This window comes from Onychostoma macrolepis, chromosome 11 (assembly GCF_012432095.1).
Source record: "Onychostoma macrolepis isolate SWU-2019 chromosome 11, ASM1243209v1, whole genome shotgun sequence".
NCBI classification, from domain to species: Eukaryota; Metazoa; Chordata; class Actinopteri; order Cypriniformes; family Cyprinidae; genus Onychostoma; species Onychostoma macrolepis.
Genome location: NC_081165.1, coordinates 4,786,907 through 4,802,321, shown reverse-complemented (window position 1 = coordinate 4,802,321; position 15,415 = coordinate 4,786,907).

The following is a 15,415-nucleotide window of genomic DNA, read 5'->3' as shown; positions in this document are numbered from 1 at the left end:
CTCCCAGGTCTCCGAATGGATGACGACATCATCCAGGTAGGCCGCAGCTTAGGGCTGGTGGGGCCTCAGCAGGATGTCCATGAGTCGCTGGAAGGTGGCGGGAGCCCCGTGCAGGCCAAAGGGGAGAACCCGATATTGCCAGTGCCCACTGGGGGTGGAGAAGGCGGTCTTCGGCTTCGCATCCTCGGACAGGGGCACCTGCCAATAGCCCTTTGTGAGGTCCAGAGTGGATATATATCGGGCTCTCCCCAGCCGATCCAACAGCTCATCTACCCGCGGCATGGGGTATCCGTCGAATTCGGAGACCTCGTTCAAGCGGCGGAAGTCATTGCAAAAGCGGAGGGTGCCGTCCGGTTTTGGGACCATGACGATGGGGCTGGACCATGGGCTGCGCGAGGGCTCGATTACCCCAACTTCAACATCTCCTGCACTTCCTCTTCGATGGCGTGTCGCCGGGCCTCTGGCACTCGGTAGGGCCGCTGCCGAACGATGGTTCCTGGTGGCGTCAGGACGTCATGGTGGATGACATGGGTCCACCCGGGGAGTGGGGAGAACACATCGGGGAACTGACCGACCAGGTGTTGCAACTCGTTCTTTTGGGCAGCCGAGAGGTGGGGGTTGACATCTACAACCACGGGAGAGGAGGTGGCCAGGGCGGCGAACTGGGTCCTGGTCCCGACCCACCGTTTCAGGAGATTTATGTGGTAGATCTGCTCCTCCTTCCGTCGTCCGGGTTGGCGTACCTTGTAGGTGACGGGCCCCACCTTCTCCGTCACCGTGTATGGCCCCTGCCACTTTGCCAGGAATTTGCAGGCCGCGGTTGGGAGTAGGACCAGGACGAGGTCTCCAGGTTGGAACTCCCGTGGTTGGGCTGCCCGGTCATAGTGGCGTTGTTGGGCCTGTTGCGCGCGTGAGGTGCTCCCGAACGATGGGCATAACTCTGTCGATCCTTTCCCTCATTTCCCGGACGTGTTCGATAGTGGACCGATGGGCGGCCGGCTGTTGCTCCCAGGCCTCTTTGGTGACGTTGAGTAATCCGCGGGGCTGACGTCCGAACAGGAGCTCAAAGGGGCTAAAGCCGGTGGATGCTTGGGGTACCTCCCGGATCCCGAACAGGACATACGGGAGCATCCGGTCCCAGTCGCGTTTATCCTCCGTGGCCACTCGACGGAGCATCCGCTTCAGGGTCTGGTTGAATCGTTCCACCAGCCCATCGGTCTGCGGGTGATACACGGAGGTGCGGAGCTGTTTGACCTGCAGGAGGCGACAGAGGTCTGCCATGGTCCGGGACATGAACGGCGTACCTTGGTCGGTCAGTATCTCCGCTGGGATGCCGACCCGGCTACACAGCAGGAATAACTCCTGGGCGATGGCCTTTGACGTGGCTTTCCGCAGGGGGATGGCTTCAGGGTAGCGGGTGGCATAATCCACGATGACCAGGATGTGTTCGTGACCCCGGGCGGACTTCGGCAGCGGGCCCACCAGATCCATGCCTATCCGCTCGAAGGGTACCTCGATGATGGGTAAAGGAATCAACGGGCTGGGGGGAGGGGTGCTGGGTGAGGTCCGCTGGCACGTGGGGCAGGCGCGGCAGAATCGCTTCACCTCCGCATCCAAGCCGGGCTAGTGGAAGCGGTCGCGGATCCTTTGGATGGTGTTATGGGCTCCTAGATGGCCGGCCATTGGATGGGAGTGCGCAAGCTCCATCACCGTTTCCGTCTTGGTCCGGGGTACAACCAGCAGCTGTTTCTCCTCCCCCCTTCGCGGAGCGACACAGTAGAGCAGGCCATCCTTCCCTTCGGTCACCCTCACTTGAGTCCAGCAGTGTTTCAGCCGATCGTCCCCGAGTTGTTCCTTGGTGAAGGTCCCGCCTCCTCTAACCTGTTGAAACAGATCAAAGAAGAGGTTAGCAGACTGGGAGGGGGACTCACCGTCTCGACGACTGTCCGAGGCCAGCAGGACGGGGCGTCGTCGGGGACGTCGGCTGTACCTCCGGGTTCGGCGGCTCCCGGCAGGGCTGGCGGGTTGGGCGGCCATGGTGAGCAGGCGGTCAAAGCCTGGCCAGTTTCTCCCCAGGAGTACTGGGACGGGAAGGTCCTTCATCAGGCCCACTTCTACGGGCCAAGCGCCTGGGGCGGCGGCAATGGTGACGCGCCGTGCGGGGACTTGGCGCGTGTCGCCGTGGATGCAGGTGATCGGGAGAACGGCCCTGGATCCTGGCCGTGGGGAAACCACCGATGACTGGACCAGACTGACCGCGCTGCCGGAGTCCAGGAGGGCCCGATAGGGACACCCATTGACCTCCACGTCTACCTTCGGGGCTGCAAGGGGGGGCTCTTGATGTAGTATACAACCCGCCAGCCATGCCAGGCGTGGTGTGGTGGGAGGCTCTGTGGGCATCGGTTCATCCTGGGGCACGGGAGCCGCCGGCCTGCCTACTGGCCTGAAGGTACCTTCCGGCGAGCGTCGCTCCTGGGGCACCCTTCGGGGAATCGGTGGCGCTCGCTCCCCAGCCTCGCGACGCTGAGCCACCTCCGCCAGTTCGATGGTGTCCACCAACTCTCCCACGGTGAGCGGGTTCCGCCCGAAGCAAACGGTCCACGACTACCCGATCAGCCACTTGGGCGGCGCTGGGGTCTCCTGCCAACAGCCAATGGCACGCGAGACGAGACAGATCGGCAGCTTGGGCGCGGGCTGGCAACCGGCTGGAATACTCCCATTCGTGCACCAGCTGGGCGGCCGCGATGGGGGAGAGTCCTACCCGGGACAAGATTTCCTTTTTGAGATCTTCATACGAATCCCTCAGCTCCGTGGCATCGCTGGCAGGCTCGTTGGGGCTCGCCGGTCAACAGCGGCGCCAGCGCGCGCGCCCACTCGTCCCGCGACCAGCCTTCTTGACTCGCGGTGGTCTCGAACATGAGCAGGAAACTCTCCACGTCGTCGTGGGCCGTCATCTTCGGTATTAATGCTGGCGCTCGGGCGCAGGGGTCGGGCAGCGGAACCCGCTGGGCGGAGGTGGTCTGGAGGGCGGCGATTTCGCGCTCTACCTCTCCCTGACGGGCAGCCATATGCTCCACGATCTGCTGTTGGTGAATTCTCACTTCCGTCAGATGCTTCAGTAGCTCTTCCATGGCTGGGTAGTCGACGCCACCTGAACGTGAATCCACAAAGAAAAGAGAAAGGGGTGCGTTATCAGCGGGGGAAAAAAAGTGCTTGTCGGTGATTCTTCCGGTGTTATGCCCGCATTCTCCACCAGTGTAACGGGCGGAAGAATCACACGACAGAATGAGTGCAATAAATGCCCCGAAGGGTGCGTTTTATTGAGTGAAATGAGTGGCGTGCCGTAGAATTCGGGTGCTGTGTCTTCGTGCTCCAGGATCAACTTCTTTTCAGTGCTCCGAGTGCGTTAGTGCCCAGTGTCCGGTGTCCGTGCGGTGCAGGTGCTTCGGGCTGGCCGGCTAAACGCTGCTCTCTGGGGAGATAAGGAGAGAAAAGTGAGTGATGCTTCACTGGAGTCATGTCTCCCTCAAATGCGCCTCTTGGCGGCTTATATGTCTGCCTCGTAATGAGGTACAGGTGTGGCCGGCCAGCCCGCGTTAATGGCGTGCAGGTGCTTCTCCTCCTTTTCCAGGGCGACGCTGATGAGGTCCCGGGACACGCGTCACGGTATCTTGATGTGAGATAATGTCCAAAGGCCTTGACGGGGAGATAACAGCGTTCTCTGTATACAGGATCGTCTGAGATCTGGAACCAGGAGACTTGGGACTCCGTCTTGGAGAGAGGTCGATGGAACTGGGGAGAAACTCAGCGAGTCAACAGGTAAGTAGGTACAGGTAGGTAATAATAGAGTCAGCATGTGAACCGTAGACCGGACGATGAATGTCAGAGAGCGTGGGTGCTTTATGGGAGTGCTGATGAGGGTGAGTAGGTGCAGGTGATTAGAACTCAGGTGACTGTGATCTGGTGATTGCTGTGGGCGGCGGTGACTGACACTCTCTGACAGCTCAACCAAGCGTTCTCCCCACCCGCCAACCATTCGAATTTCCGTAGGCGGTATTTATTTTAATGATATTCTAATGGGCCGCTTTGTGACACCGGAAAACAACGCTGTAGTCCAAATGAGCCGTTCGTTATAGTTCTTGAAAAGGGATTTTTTAAAAACGAAATATCTCCCTTTGGATTCGACTTTGAGATTTGTAACTTTGTAGATCTTTTTATGTCCAAACATACACACTATACACTGACTAAAATTCAAAAAGTGAAAAAGCATAATAGGACCCCTTTAAATCCGAGGTTGCAAACAATGTGTGATCTGCTGGGAATTGAAAAGACCCAAACAACAACTTTTCGACCTCTGTCTGAGTGGTTTAATGTCGCTTTCCAGAAAATCCCTGACTACCACTCCGGAAAGTTGCCACTGGAAATGGAGTATCATGGTTGGTTTTGCTGTGATAGCTTACACAGCTACCAAGTGCTAACTGAAGACTCAAGTTTGTTGCAAAAAAAACAATTTTTGTAGAGAGGACTTGTCTTGTGCTTCACATGAGGGGTGGACACATGAACAATCCTGCTGATATAATTGGCAACACAAGCAAGTTGCACATGTTGCACTAGTACACCGTGATGCACAGTGTATAATAACATATAGTAAGTAGGGTTGGGTATCGTTTAGGTTTTTACAATACGATCATTTTAAAGTGGTACCGGTGCCTAAATGGTGCCTGAACTGATACTTAAAAAAGAGCCACAAAACGACGGTGAATGACATTAAAGGGGTCACTGTGTTTTCACTCTTTAAAGTACCTAACTGAATGCAGTGTACAATTTAATACATGACAGTCTACATCATTAGATTTTAAAAAAGCACACTCAGCAAACTTAAACAAATGCTTAATAACAAATGCTGTGACCAGATAGATTGCAAAATAAATGGTGGTGTCATTTCAAGCAGTTGAGAGAGATTATAAAATACTTTACACCCAATATGTTCAGTCAAACAGCTCTGCCTAAATTGTGTAATTCATGTCACCAAACTCTGGTGGATAAACTGCAGAAGGTTTCATATTTTACCACAACTGTTTATGGTCAAGCAGAACATCCACCACACCTCTCTTAAACAGTGCGTTTCAAATTTAATCGCAACTGCAAAGATACATTTTGTAAACATCCTAAATGAACATTCTGAGATGACCAGATTTTCCAAAGTGATAGATGCACTGGCATCATGGTCACTATGAGAAGACCACGTGGTTTGCACAACAGCTGGGTATTAACAACTGGAAGAGACTTTCATGTTTTATTAAACACAAGATGCATATTACCATTAGTAAGTAATTTGGGTGCTTCTATGAAACGAATCTGTTAGGAATAGTGATGAGCTGTTGATTTTGCCATCCACGCTTGATCCCTGGTTCAGAAACTTCTACAATAATGATGACAGGATCAAAGCCATTATGATGAGAACTATGACATAATACCCTAGCAGGCAACACCTTCAGGATATGGCAGCAAGTAGGTGGATGATGGCATATGCAGAACAGCAAAATTTTTTTTTGAATGGTCAGTTATTTTAATCAAATGTAGGAATTCAGAGGCAAAGGATAGACTATGCATGATCAGATGTTTTTACTCGTATTCAAAACGAGGTGATGTAAATATTATGGAGCACTAAATGCAGTGTGTCGCTGCATCAAATACTGCCCTACTATATAGTATGCGAAAAACAGTATGCCTAAAGTGTAGTATGTCCGAATTCATATTATTTGAAAAACAGTTGAAGAAAAATACCTGGATGACCTACTACTTCCGCCAGGATTCTGAAGTGCACAGTCAATGAACACTTTACTATCCCACGAGGCCATGGGAGAGGATTTATGAATGGTAGTGCTGACACTGGTAGATCACGTGATTGTAACCACATGGCATCTGAATTTCATTCATACTATCCAAATTAATACTATAGAGCATACTTTTTTAATGGTTGGGAAGTAAGTTCAAATTCAAATGTGACCCTGGACCACAAAACCAAGTAGCACGGGTATATTTGTAGCAATAGCCAAAAATACATTGTATGGGTTATTTTTTTTTATTTTATTTTTTTATTTTTTTATTAGTAATACACATTGTTAAGAACTTCATTTGGATAACTTTAAAGGTGATTTTCTCAATAATTTTTTTTTTTTTTTTGCACCCTCAGATTCCAGATTTTCAAGTAGTTGTATCTCAGCCAAATATTGCCCTATCCTAACAAATTATACATCAATGGACAACTTATTTATTCAGCTGACCCTTATGACTGGTTTTGTGGTCCAGGGTCACAAAAAACCTATTTAGACAGTATGCGATTTCAGACTCACCCTATGTTTCATCTATATTTAAAGACATAGGATGCTCTCATGCAGAAAGTCCAAAACAGACTCATAGAAGTAATAACTTATGAATAAAAGGCATAAAAGTTTTGACTGATGAAACATCAAGGCAATAAACACATGACAATATGGTTTATGTGTGTTTTTCAAGTCGTTATGCAGGTAATAAAGTGTATGAATAATACAGTGCTATTGACATAATATTTATTACAGTAGACAATAGAAACGATAAAATCTATTTTCTTGGGGAGAATATTAAATACAGATTATTGGTTATTGTCCAGCACTTAATTTCTTAGCTAAATAAAAGAGAAAAAAAAAAAAGCTGACAAAATAATAAATAAAATAAAACCTGTCAATGAAATAAAATAAGTCTAACCTCAAGGAGCAGTGTCACAACTACTGTTTTGAGTGTACAGAGTGGAGCGTATTTGCTAAAAACAACCAGAAACCACAGACGACCAAAGTCAAGAATCTGTCCATCTCGGAGCTCACTGGGGACTGCGCAGGAGAAGCTTTCGTGCAATGCCATGATCCCAGATGCTTTGTGTTCTCACCGGAACGCTGTAAGGGAGAGCCAAGACGAGCATTGTCCACTGGAAGAGCGTATCTCAACGGTGAGCAGATGACGACTTCTTGAAAACAAACAGCTTCTGAGGCAGTGACATTTAGCCATCGCCTCAGCTACTGTCTCAACTAGCTACTGTGTCAACCACCATCAACAAAGTAAACCTTTAGATTTATTTTCTACAAAAAGTAGATAACTGTAACTGAGAAAAGAGTAGGCTTCCTATTACATTTGCAGTGGTTGGGTATGCCAGACTTTTCTTAATAATGTACAGTAAATCAGATGACAATTTTGAAGACTCAAACTATTTCACTAAAATACACTGCAAAAAATGCTTAAATTACTTAGATTTTTAGTCTTGTTTCCAGCCAAAATTCTTAAATCAAGAAGGATTTTCTAGACAAGTAAAAATTATTGTCTTGTTTTCAGAAAAAACATGTCAAAATTAAGTGGGTTTTTGCTTGAAACAAGCAAAATAATATGCCAATGGGGTAAGAAAAATAATCTTGTTTTCTGTTTGACATAAGATTATTTTTCTTACCCCATTGGCAGATTATTTTGCTTGTTTCAAGCAAAAACTCACTTAATTTTGACATGTTTTTTCTGAAAACAAGACAATAATGTTTACTTCTCTAGAAAATCCTTCTTGATTTAAGAATTTGTAGATATTTTGGCTGGAAACAAGGCTAAAAATCTAAGTTTTTTGCAGTGTAAAGAATGTGAGCTGCTTACTTTAGATCCTTGGGCATTAGAACACAGGAATTCCTTTTCTCTTAAACTCATTCTGAGCAGGCCTTTGATGAGAAAGTTCCACTCCCATAAAATCTGATCTGCCATCTGTTTTATTTGATTGTTCAAATATAAAAGTTGAGAAGCACGAGGAGAAGATGCTGTTTTAAGATGAGATAACATGACGTTTAATGTGTGTCTCCAGAGATAAAGTGCTTCCTGTTGTGCCCTGCCTCAGTAACCATGGCTTTACCACATCAAATGCTGTCTTCATCCTCGGCCTCCTTAACTGCCTGTCTCTGCTAAACAATTTGATTTGATTTGATTTATTGTAAAGGAGAATGATTTGGAAATTCTTCTGAATGGACCTCAGTACCATTACAATTCTTCAGGTGACAGCAAACAGAAATATCACAGTATGTTGAGATTATGCATAGCCATACCAAACAGAGTGAAATACGAGGATTCTTTAGTGATTTATTCTCCACTCGCTTGGCTGCTGCAGCCCCTGTGGAAGTACAGATACAACTCTTTGGGTGTGAGCTTTGGAAGTTGGAAAATTCTTTCAAAATTCACATTTCAGAAAGGATTTTGAATGCCTATGGCATTTCTGAAAATCTGGATGGAAATGTTTTCCTTGTCTTGCTCCTGAAAGTGATGAATTACGGGATACAACATCCCGCTCTGAAGCGGTGTTAGGTTGGTATGGATTTAGTGTGAGCTAAATCTACTGAGCGTTGGCATTTTTCATTCCTGGGCCAGTTTTGCACCACAGATGTGTGTACTGGGACAGGCCCTGTGACTAATGACTACGGCCACAGGAAAATCATATATCCTCCTACCAGCAGGGGCTAATGGTGTCAAGCCTTGGTCAAGGGAATAAACTGTAAGACACCGAGGCAAACTTTTAGCTTGCTAATGCTAGTGGCAGTTTGTGGTTTGATGGGGGAGGAGCACACAACTTTTGTTTGCAATTTTTAACTTTGAACTCTAGGTGTCACCATCTAATCATCTTACCAAGCTTTTGCAACTAGATTCTGCAACTGCAACCCAGTATGGAGGCAGGTCATACATCCTTGAAATAAGTCCATAGTCCCTTTTCAGTTAGAAAATATTGGTTCATGTTTCTGTCTTGGTTGCACAATTTTACCAAAATACACAATGTTCAAAATTGGTTAAACAGAGATATAAGTAGGTGTGAAGCATGTCATTAAAGATGTATAGTTGACCTTTTTTCCTCCTTCATTTATTGTGTTAATGAAACATACTTTTGTATGAGTTCAAACTGAGAACAGATATTCACACTGTTCAAATTAGCTGGCAGGCAGTTCTCCAAGTAGATTAATGAACATTTATGATCTTCTATGTCCTCACTACAGCTTGTCTCATTATTATCCACTTCATATATCTGCTTATAGAAATGGGTTTTGAGAACAAAAATGTCAGTCAGCGAGACAGTTTCTTAGACCCTGGTCACCATTTACTTTCATCACATGGAACTGAGCAATTTGTTGACTGTTCCACAGTTGTGATGTAATTTTTACTGTGCAATTACACATCTTGTGCACACATTAACGTTTTTGTAGCTTTGCTGGTGTGTTACATGGTGGTACTGTGCCAAGGTCTTAGGTTTGTGAAAATACTATTACGTTTTGTATCTTCAAATATGTACAATGCTTGCTATAAGACCAAATGCAATTTCCATCAATATCATATCTACCACAAAACGCTGCTAAACATAGTGCTTCATTTGGAGATGTGGTGGAAATCGCATCAACCCAGGTTTTGAATTGGACATTGTTATTAGACAAATTACATAAACTTATACAGTAACCTATTTCAGGAAAGAGAGACAATTCAAAATTGTTCAAGTTTAGTAAAGGATAATTTTTGGTTCTTTGCTTTGGTTGTTTTCTGTTGCTCAAGATGACCTAATAAAATGTGAAATGTCTAACCAGTGTGATATGGGAGTTGTTATTTTGTGATATTTGAATGCAATGAAAATTTCACTTTTTCTAATCATATTATAATTCTGTTTTCATATAATTTGAAGGACCAAAACAATACTTAAACTCCTTGTAACCATGTAAACAACCAGAATGTACAATGCTTAGGCACTCAATAGCTCATTTGTGTGGATTTTATGAGACACAATGCCCATAACTGAGGGGGTTGCTTGGCATTAGACCTGTTTATACCCAAACCATATTAGTCTCCACGGTGACATATCCACAGAGCAGCTCTCATTCACTTCGCTCATCATTTCGCTTCTCTGGCTGAGGGGTCATTTTAAGACAGCATTTCATATATATCCAATTACAGCATTCACATTCATGCTAAAATGATATTTGTGAAGTTTAACTGAAAGGAATTGTCAAACTTGAAGTATTTAGTATAATTTTATGAATAATTAGACCTAGACCTAAACCTATCAAAGAGAAGTACCTGCGTGTGTTTCATGTGATAGCATATAAATTAACAAATGAGAAACTCGTCTTTTAATATCAGATAAGAATAAATCTGACTACATTAGGGTAACACAAGTAATTTTATAAATCAGATTAAAAAAAAAAAGAAAGAAAAAAAGTAGAAATAGCCGGGAATATCTGTATAGTTTCATATTTTAAGTGGTAAAGTGATTTTTACATGTGTTTTTGCTTCTTGCAGTTTTTCCCTAAGGCATAACTCTGGAATAAAATAGACGTGTAGGTGAAAGGTTTTAGGCTAAAATCTGTTGATTTCATGAGCTGTCACCATCTCTGATAACACACACCGCATGATTATCACACATGTAAACGAGCACCGATTTGCCTCGGATTTTGGGCATTTGTCTGTGATTTTCAAAAAAATGTCAGTGAGGGAAAATCGGGAATAAAATCGTGCATTGTAAACCCGCCATTATTTGCAGCACATTTCATACACCAGAGCTTTTCGTAAAAAAAGACAAATAAGTGAAGTTATTAACGTAATTTCGGGAGGAGTATGCCCATCTAATCTTCCAATTAATATCCGAGTATAAAAACAGCCTCTTACCATTTCCGTTTTTAGTTCTTTCGGCATCCCTCCACCTCCCCATCTCCTCCTTTATGCATATTTATTTCATTTATCCTTCTGTCTATAGGGGGGCTTTCGGAGCTTGAGTAGAGTAGTCTCTCTGAGCCCTCCATTGCGGACATCAAGCCAAATCTGTTTACCACTAATGCTAAGATTATATGGGCACACGAACTCGTGAAATAAAAGTTGAATTGAAATTGATGGATTGAGAGAATTAAAAAAAAAAAGTGTGACTTTAAATGCACTTTTATTCATTAATTTTTTTTTCTCTGTAGATAAATGATTCACATCAGTGATCAGTCAGGTTTCATACATTGTCAAGTATACAGATGTACCTTTTCATGTTTCAGTGTTGTAGTGACTGTGGCGTCATGACCCAGACAGGGTTACAGAGAGATTTGATTGCTCTCACAGAAGTTGAAGCAATGATGAAAGAAACTGACAACGCAGGATATGAGCACACACCATTGCTCAGCCCAATCTCCACCATGGCTCCTCCCTCCTTTCTGGCTGGGTTCCCCATCTGGCTCCTCCCTCCCTCCATCATCACCACCACCCTCACCTTCTCCCTGTCCTTCGCCTGCTCCAAGCCCTCCTCCAGAGCCCCCTCCCTCCTCAGTTGGAAAAATGGGAAACGGGCCTTTATAAAGGAAGGCTATTCACTCACTGATGGACATCTTTAATTGATGGTGATCCCGGGAAGGTAACATTCAGGCATATAAAAGGTGGAAATAATCTTATAAAGCTGTTAAGAAAAGTTAGTAAACTACAGTTCATATGCAATAAGTTGGTCTGGTTTTGATATTAAGTTATGAAGCTCAAGTTGAACGGTTACATTATTAATCTATGGCTATTTCTTTTTAATCTTTGAATGTTAGGGGGTTGAAAAATAGTGATAAGCGAAACAAATTGTGTTTTCTAACAGGATACATGTTTTGTTTTGAGGGATGAACAATTTTGAAAAATTCTGCCTTTTTGCACATGGATTTTCACGTTCGTCTGGAATTGTGGTATTATTCAAGGTTTAGGTTTGCAGGCTCTGTAATGACATATGCTACAACTTACTATGTATTTTTGGTTATTATAAAGTGGCTAATAGAGAAATGCTTGAGGAACTTGGTCATCCGGTGAATGAATGCAAAATAATCTATAAATCAGAAAATTTGATTATGGGGGGAGAGTTTAATGTATCCCCTGATTTATGGTTAGACCGAAAACCTCAAAGAAGTTCATATTCTGTGTATAATAATTTGTGTATAATAACAAGTGTGACTGACTACTGGGGGATATCAAGCCAAAATGTATTCAATGCTCATGGTGTAACTCTTCAGGAAATGGACAATGTTTGAGACTCTATACCTCAAATCTCTCCTAATATTTGGAAGTTCAATAATGACTTGTTAAAGAATGTTAGATTCTGTTAACAGGTGACGACTCTCATTGAGGAGATTGAAAAAATACAGAGTTCTGGCATGAAACTCTAAGTTGGCGCAGTCCGATAGGTCCAACTCAATCTGACCTAATGACATCATTATCATATGGCTCAGCTGATTGGTTTTCTCCTGTATCAGTAGCCAATGAGCTCATTGCTTAATATTCATATACCTGGCTTTCGTTTGCTGTACTTCAGAAACCCTCCACCTTCCCCAGCTCCACCTGTATAGATCTGCATCGGGGTGATTCATGTATGCTGTATGGGCGTTATTCATATGTGTCATATGTGCAGCAGCAGTATGTCCTACATGCTCACAGCAGCATGTTGTCTATGTATTGGCAGTAGCAAGTCTCGGTACTTGCAGCAGCAGCAGCAGCACCAGCAGCAGCGTAGCAGATCTATTCCGCCAAGACCAAATACATTAACACTGTCATGTACATTACCATGCCAATCCCTCCAAGAGTTGTCACGGCAGAACTAGATATGTCTAACATGAATCAATGGGAATGGTTTAAATTTAAGGTTAAAGAATAGCCATCAAAACAGGTAAATGTTTTGAACAAAAACAAAAGGAACTTGTATTGGTAGTTAATTCACAACTATAAACAAAAACACTGCATTAATCATTGATAATGAGTTACAGAAAAAGCATGTGGAGCTTGTTCAAGAGCCAGGTGGATTGAAAAAGAAGAAAACAAGTTAATCATTGATAAACAAAGAGGAAATCAACAATCTCAAGATTAATGATATTATAACAGAAGATCAAAAAGTAATTAAGGATGAAATTTAGCCTTTTTAACCTTTATAAATCAAAATATAGAAGTGGATTTTGAAACATTAAATATTATATTTAAAAACTGAATGAGGAAAACAACTGACAAACTGATGACAAATTAACTTGAAGTGATTAACAACATACATTTTAAAACACTTTTGGAGAGATATTAGGAAATCAGTATGTAATGCATTCAGAAAGGGTGCTAAAATGAAATCAGGATTATTAACCTTGCTAAACATAAGAAACAATTGCTATAATTAGATATTGGGAAACAAATAACTCTGTCATAATAAATTACTTGCCTTGGTAAGTGTTAATCATCTCAAACTAGTGCTTGGGGAACTTGTAGAGAAATATCAATCAGCATTTAACCAAAAATCAATAGTTAAATATCATATTTCGTATATAATCAATGATTTAATAAGACAGCCTTATTTTTTATAGACTTTGTTAAGCATTTAATACTGTAAACACAAATTTAATTGCACAACTCTTAGAATGTTTAGTTTTGGGGAAGGGTTCTGAAAGGTTATTGGCATGTTCTGTAATAGCATTTATAGTTCTTTATCCCTCAATCCAGGTATGACTCCTAGACCTGAGAGTTTTAGTGGAATCAGACAGGGTTGTTCAATTTCTCCAAAACTGTTTCTAATGTGCACTCTAATTTAGACTGAAGCAAGGCATAATTAACCCATGTTACTCTCTTTATGATTCTAATTAAAAAGCTTAGCTCTGTGATGTGTAATTTTATATGAAAAAAAAAAATCATTATATGTACTCAAACTGAATTCGATTACAACTCATTTAGCACAGCCTAATTTAAAATGGTTTCATATACCACAATGTGCATTCAACAGAGTCTCAGGTTTAGAGTTTTGGTTGAAATGTGATTTTGGAATTTCTAAATTACCTAGCTGTCAAATTTCCACAAGCAGATATTGCACCAGGCCCGGCTCCACGGGGGGGCCAGGGTGGGCCTGGCCCACCCAGTCAGAAGCTTGGCCCACCCTGGCCCCACACATAACAGCCAATCACAAAATTGTTGTGACATTCAATTGAGGTTCATATATTTTTCTTTTCGTTTTCTTACCGCCCACACCCAAATACGTGCTAATGTATTTTCGCGCATCAGGGAGCCGCTATCAACATGCGCGAAATTGAAATGCTTTTGAATGAGCGCTCGCGCCTTTCACTTTCACTTTCCATTTGGCGATCACGCGTACCCCACTGAGCAAAGACACGTCCAAACAACGTCTTTTGTACTTCGTTTTTGAACGTCCAATTTTGGTCCCCTGAAGGTGCAGACTGTGACGCCAGATGACGTCTTTTTTCCAACGTCTAATGAACGTCCAGTATTGACGTCCACAGGACCTCTGTATAAGGGCTAATTGTAGGCCAAATGTGGTCTTTGTGGACGTCTTTTCTACATCAAACTTAAACTCATTTTAGACATCATGTACTCAATAAATAAATATTTAAATAACAAATAATGTTTCATCACAGGTAACCTATATTGATATTCATTAACCATGCTGATAAGAACAATGTTGATATTTGTCTTAAATAAAATAAATATTACATTCATTAATAATGTAAATTTTCTGCACATGTCTTCGACGTCCAAAAAAAGTTACCTAGTCCGACGTTCAAATGTAGAACTGCATATTGACGTCCAAATGGGGTCTTGGTTAGACGTCCAAATAGGGGACCTAGTTTGCACGTCGTGTAGACGTGCAGAATTGGTCTTGGACCGACGGACGCAATATAGACATAATCTGCACGTCCGTCAGACGTCTAATGTTTAGTGGGACAGTGCACTGTGTAAAGGGAGAACATCTTACAAGATCAGATATTTGTCAATAAGCTAAGAATCTGTTGATGTATGGTTTCGTCAGTCTCAGTGGTGTAGTGCAGGGTATATTCAGGTATAATAAGGCTTATCAGTCGGCTTTGCGTAGCCTATACCTACTTCTAAATACCCTCTGATGCGCATTCAGTGGTGTCTCGCATTAGCCAAAATAATGACAGTCCACCACATGATTCGCTAATCAAATCGTCTGTGAATAAATGCAAATATTCCTAAAACACCCAGTAAAGACAGTGATGCGGTCAGGACGCGCCGGCTTCCCTTTAAATATGATTGATGATTGCGCGCCTGCTTTGTCCCCAGACAAGATGGCAAAATAATAATTAATTATTGATTTCTAATTTGAATCAGTACATTATAATATGAAAAGAAAAATCAAAAGGACCAGGTTTTTGCGATCAGATATTTTTAAACCGGTAAACTCCTGTAAACTTTTCAGTCCAAGGATCCAGTAAGCGAACGCGTTCAAACAGCAAGTTTAAAACAGCTCTAATACAGAAAACCCGAGATCAGAGATTGCGGAGATTGCAGAGATTATGAGAGTCGTTTCAGCTTGTATTTGGCTTAAAAGCACGAGTGTTTTATAATGGATTTTTCACTATATATAAAAATTGTA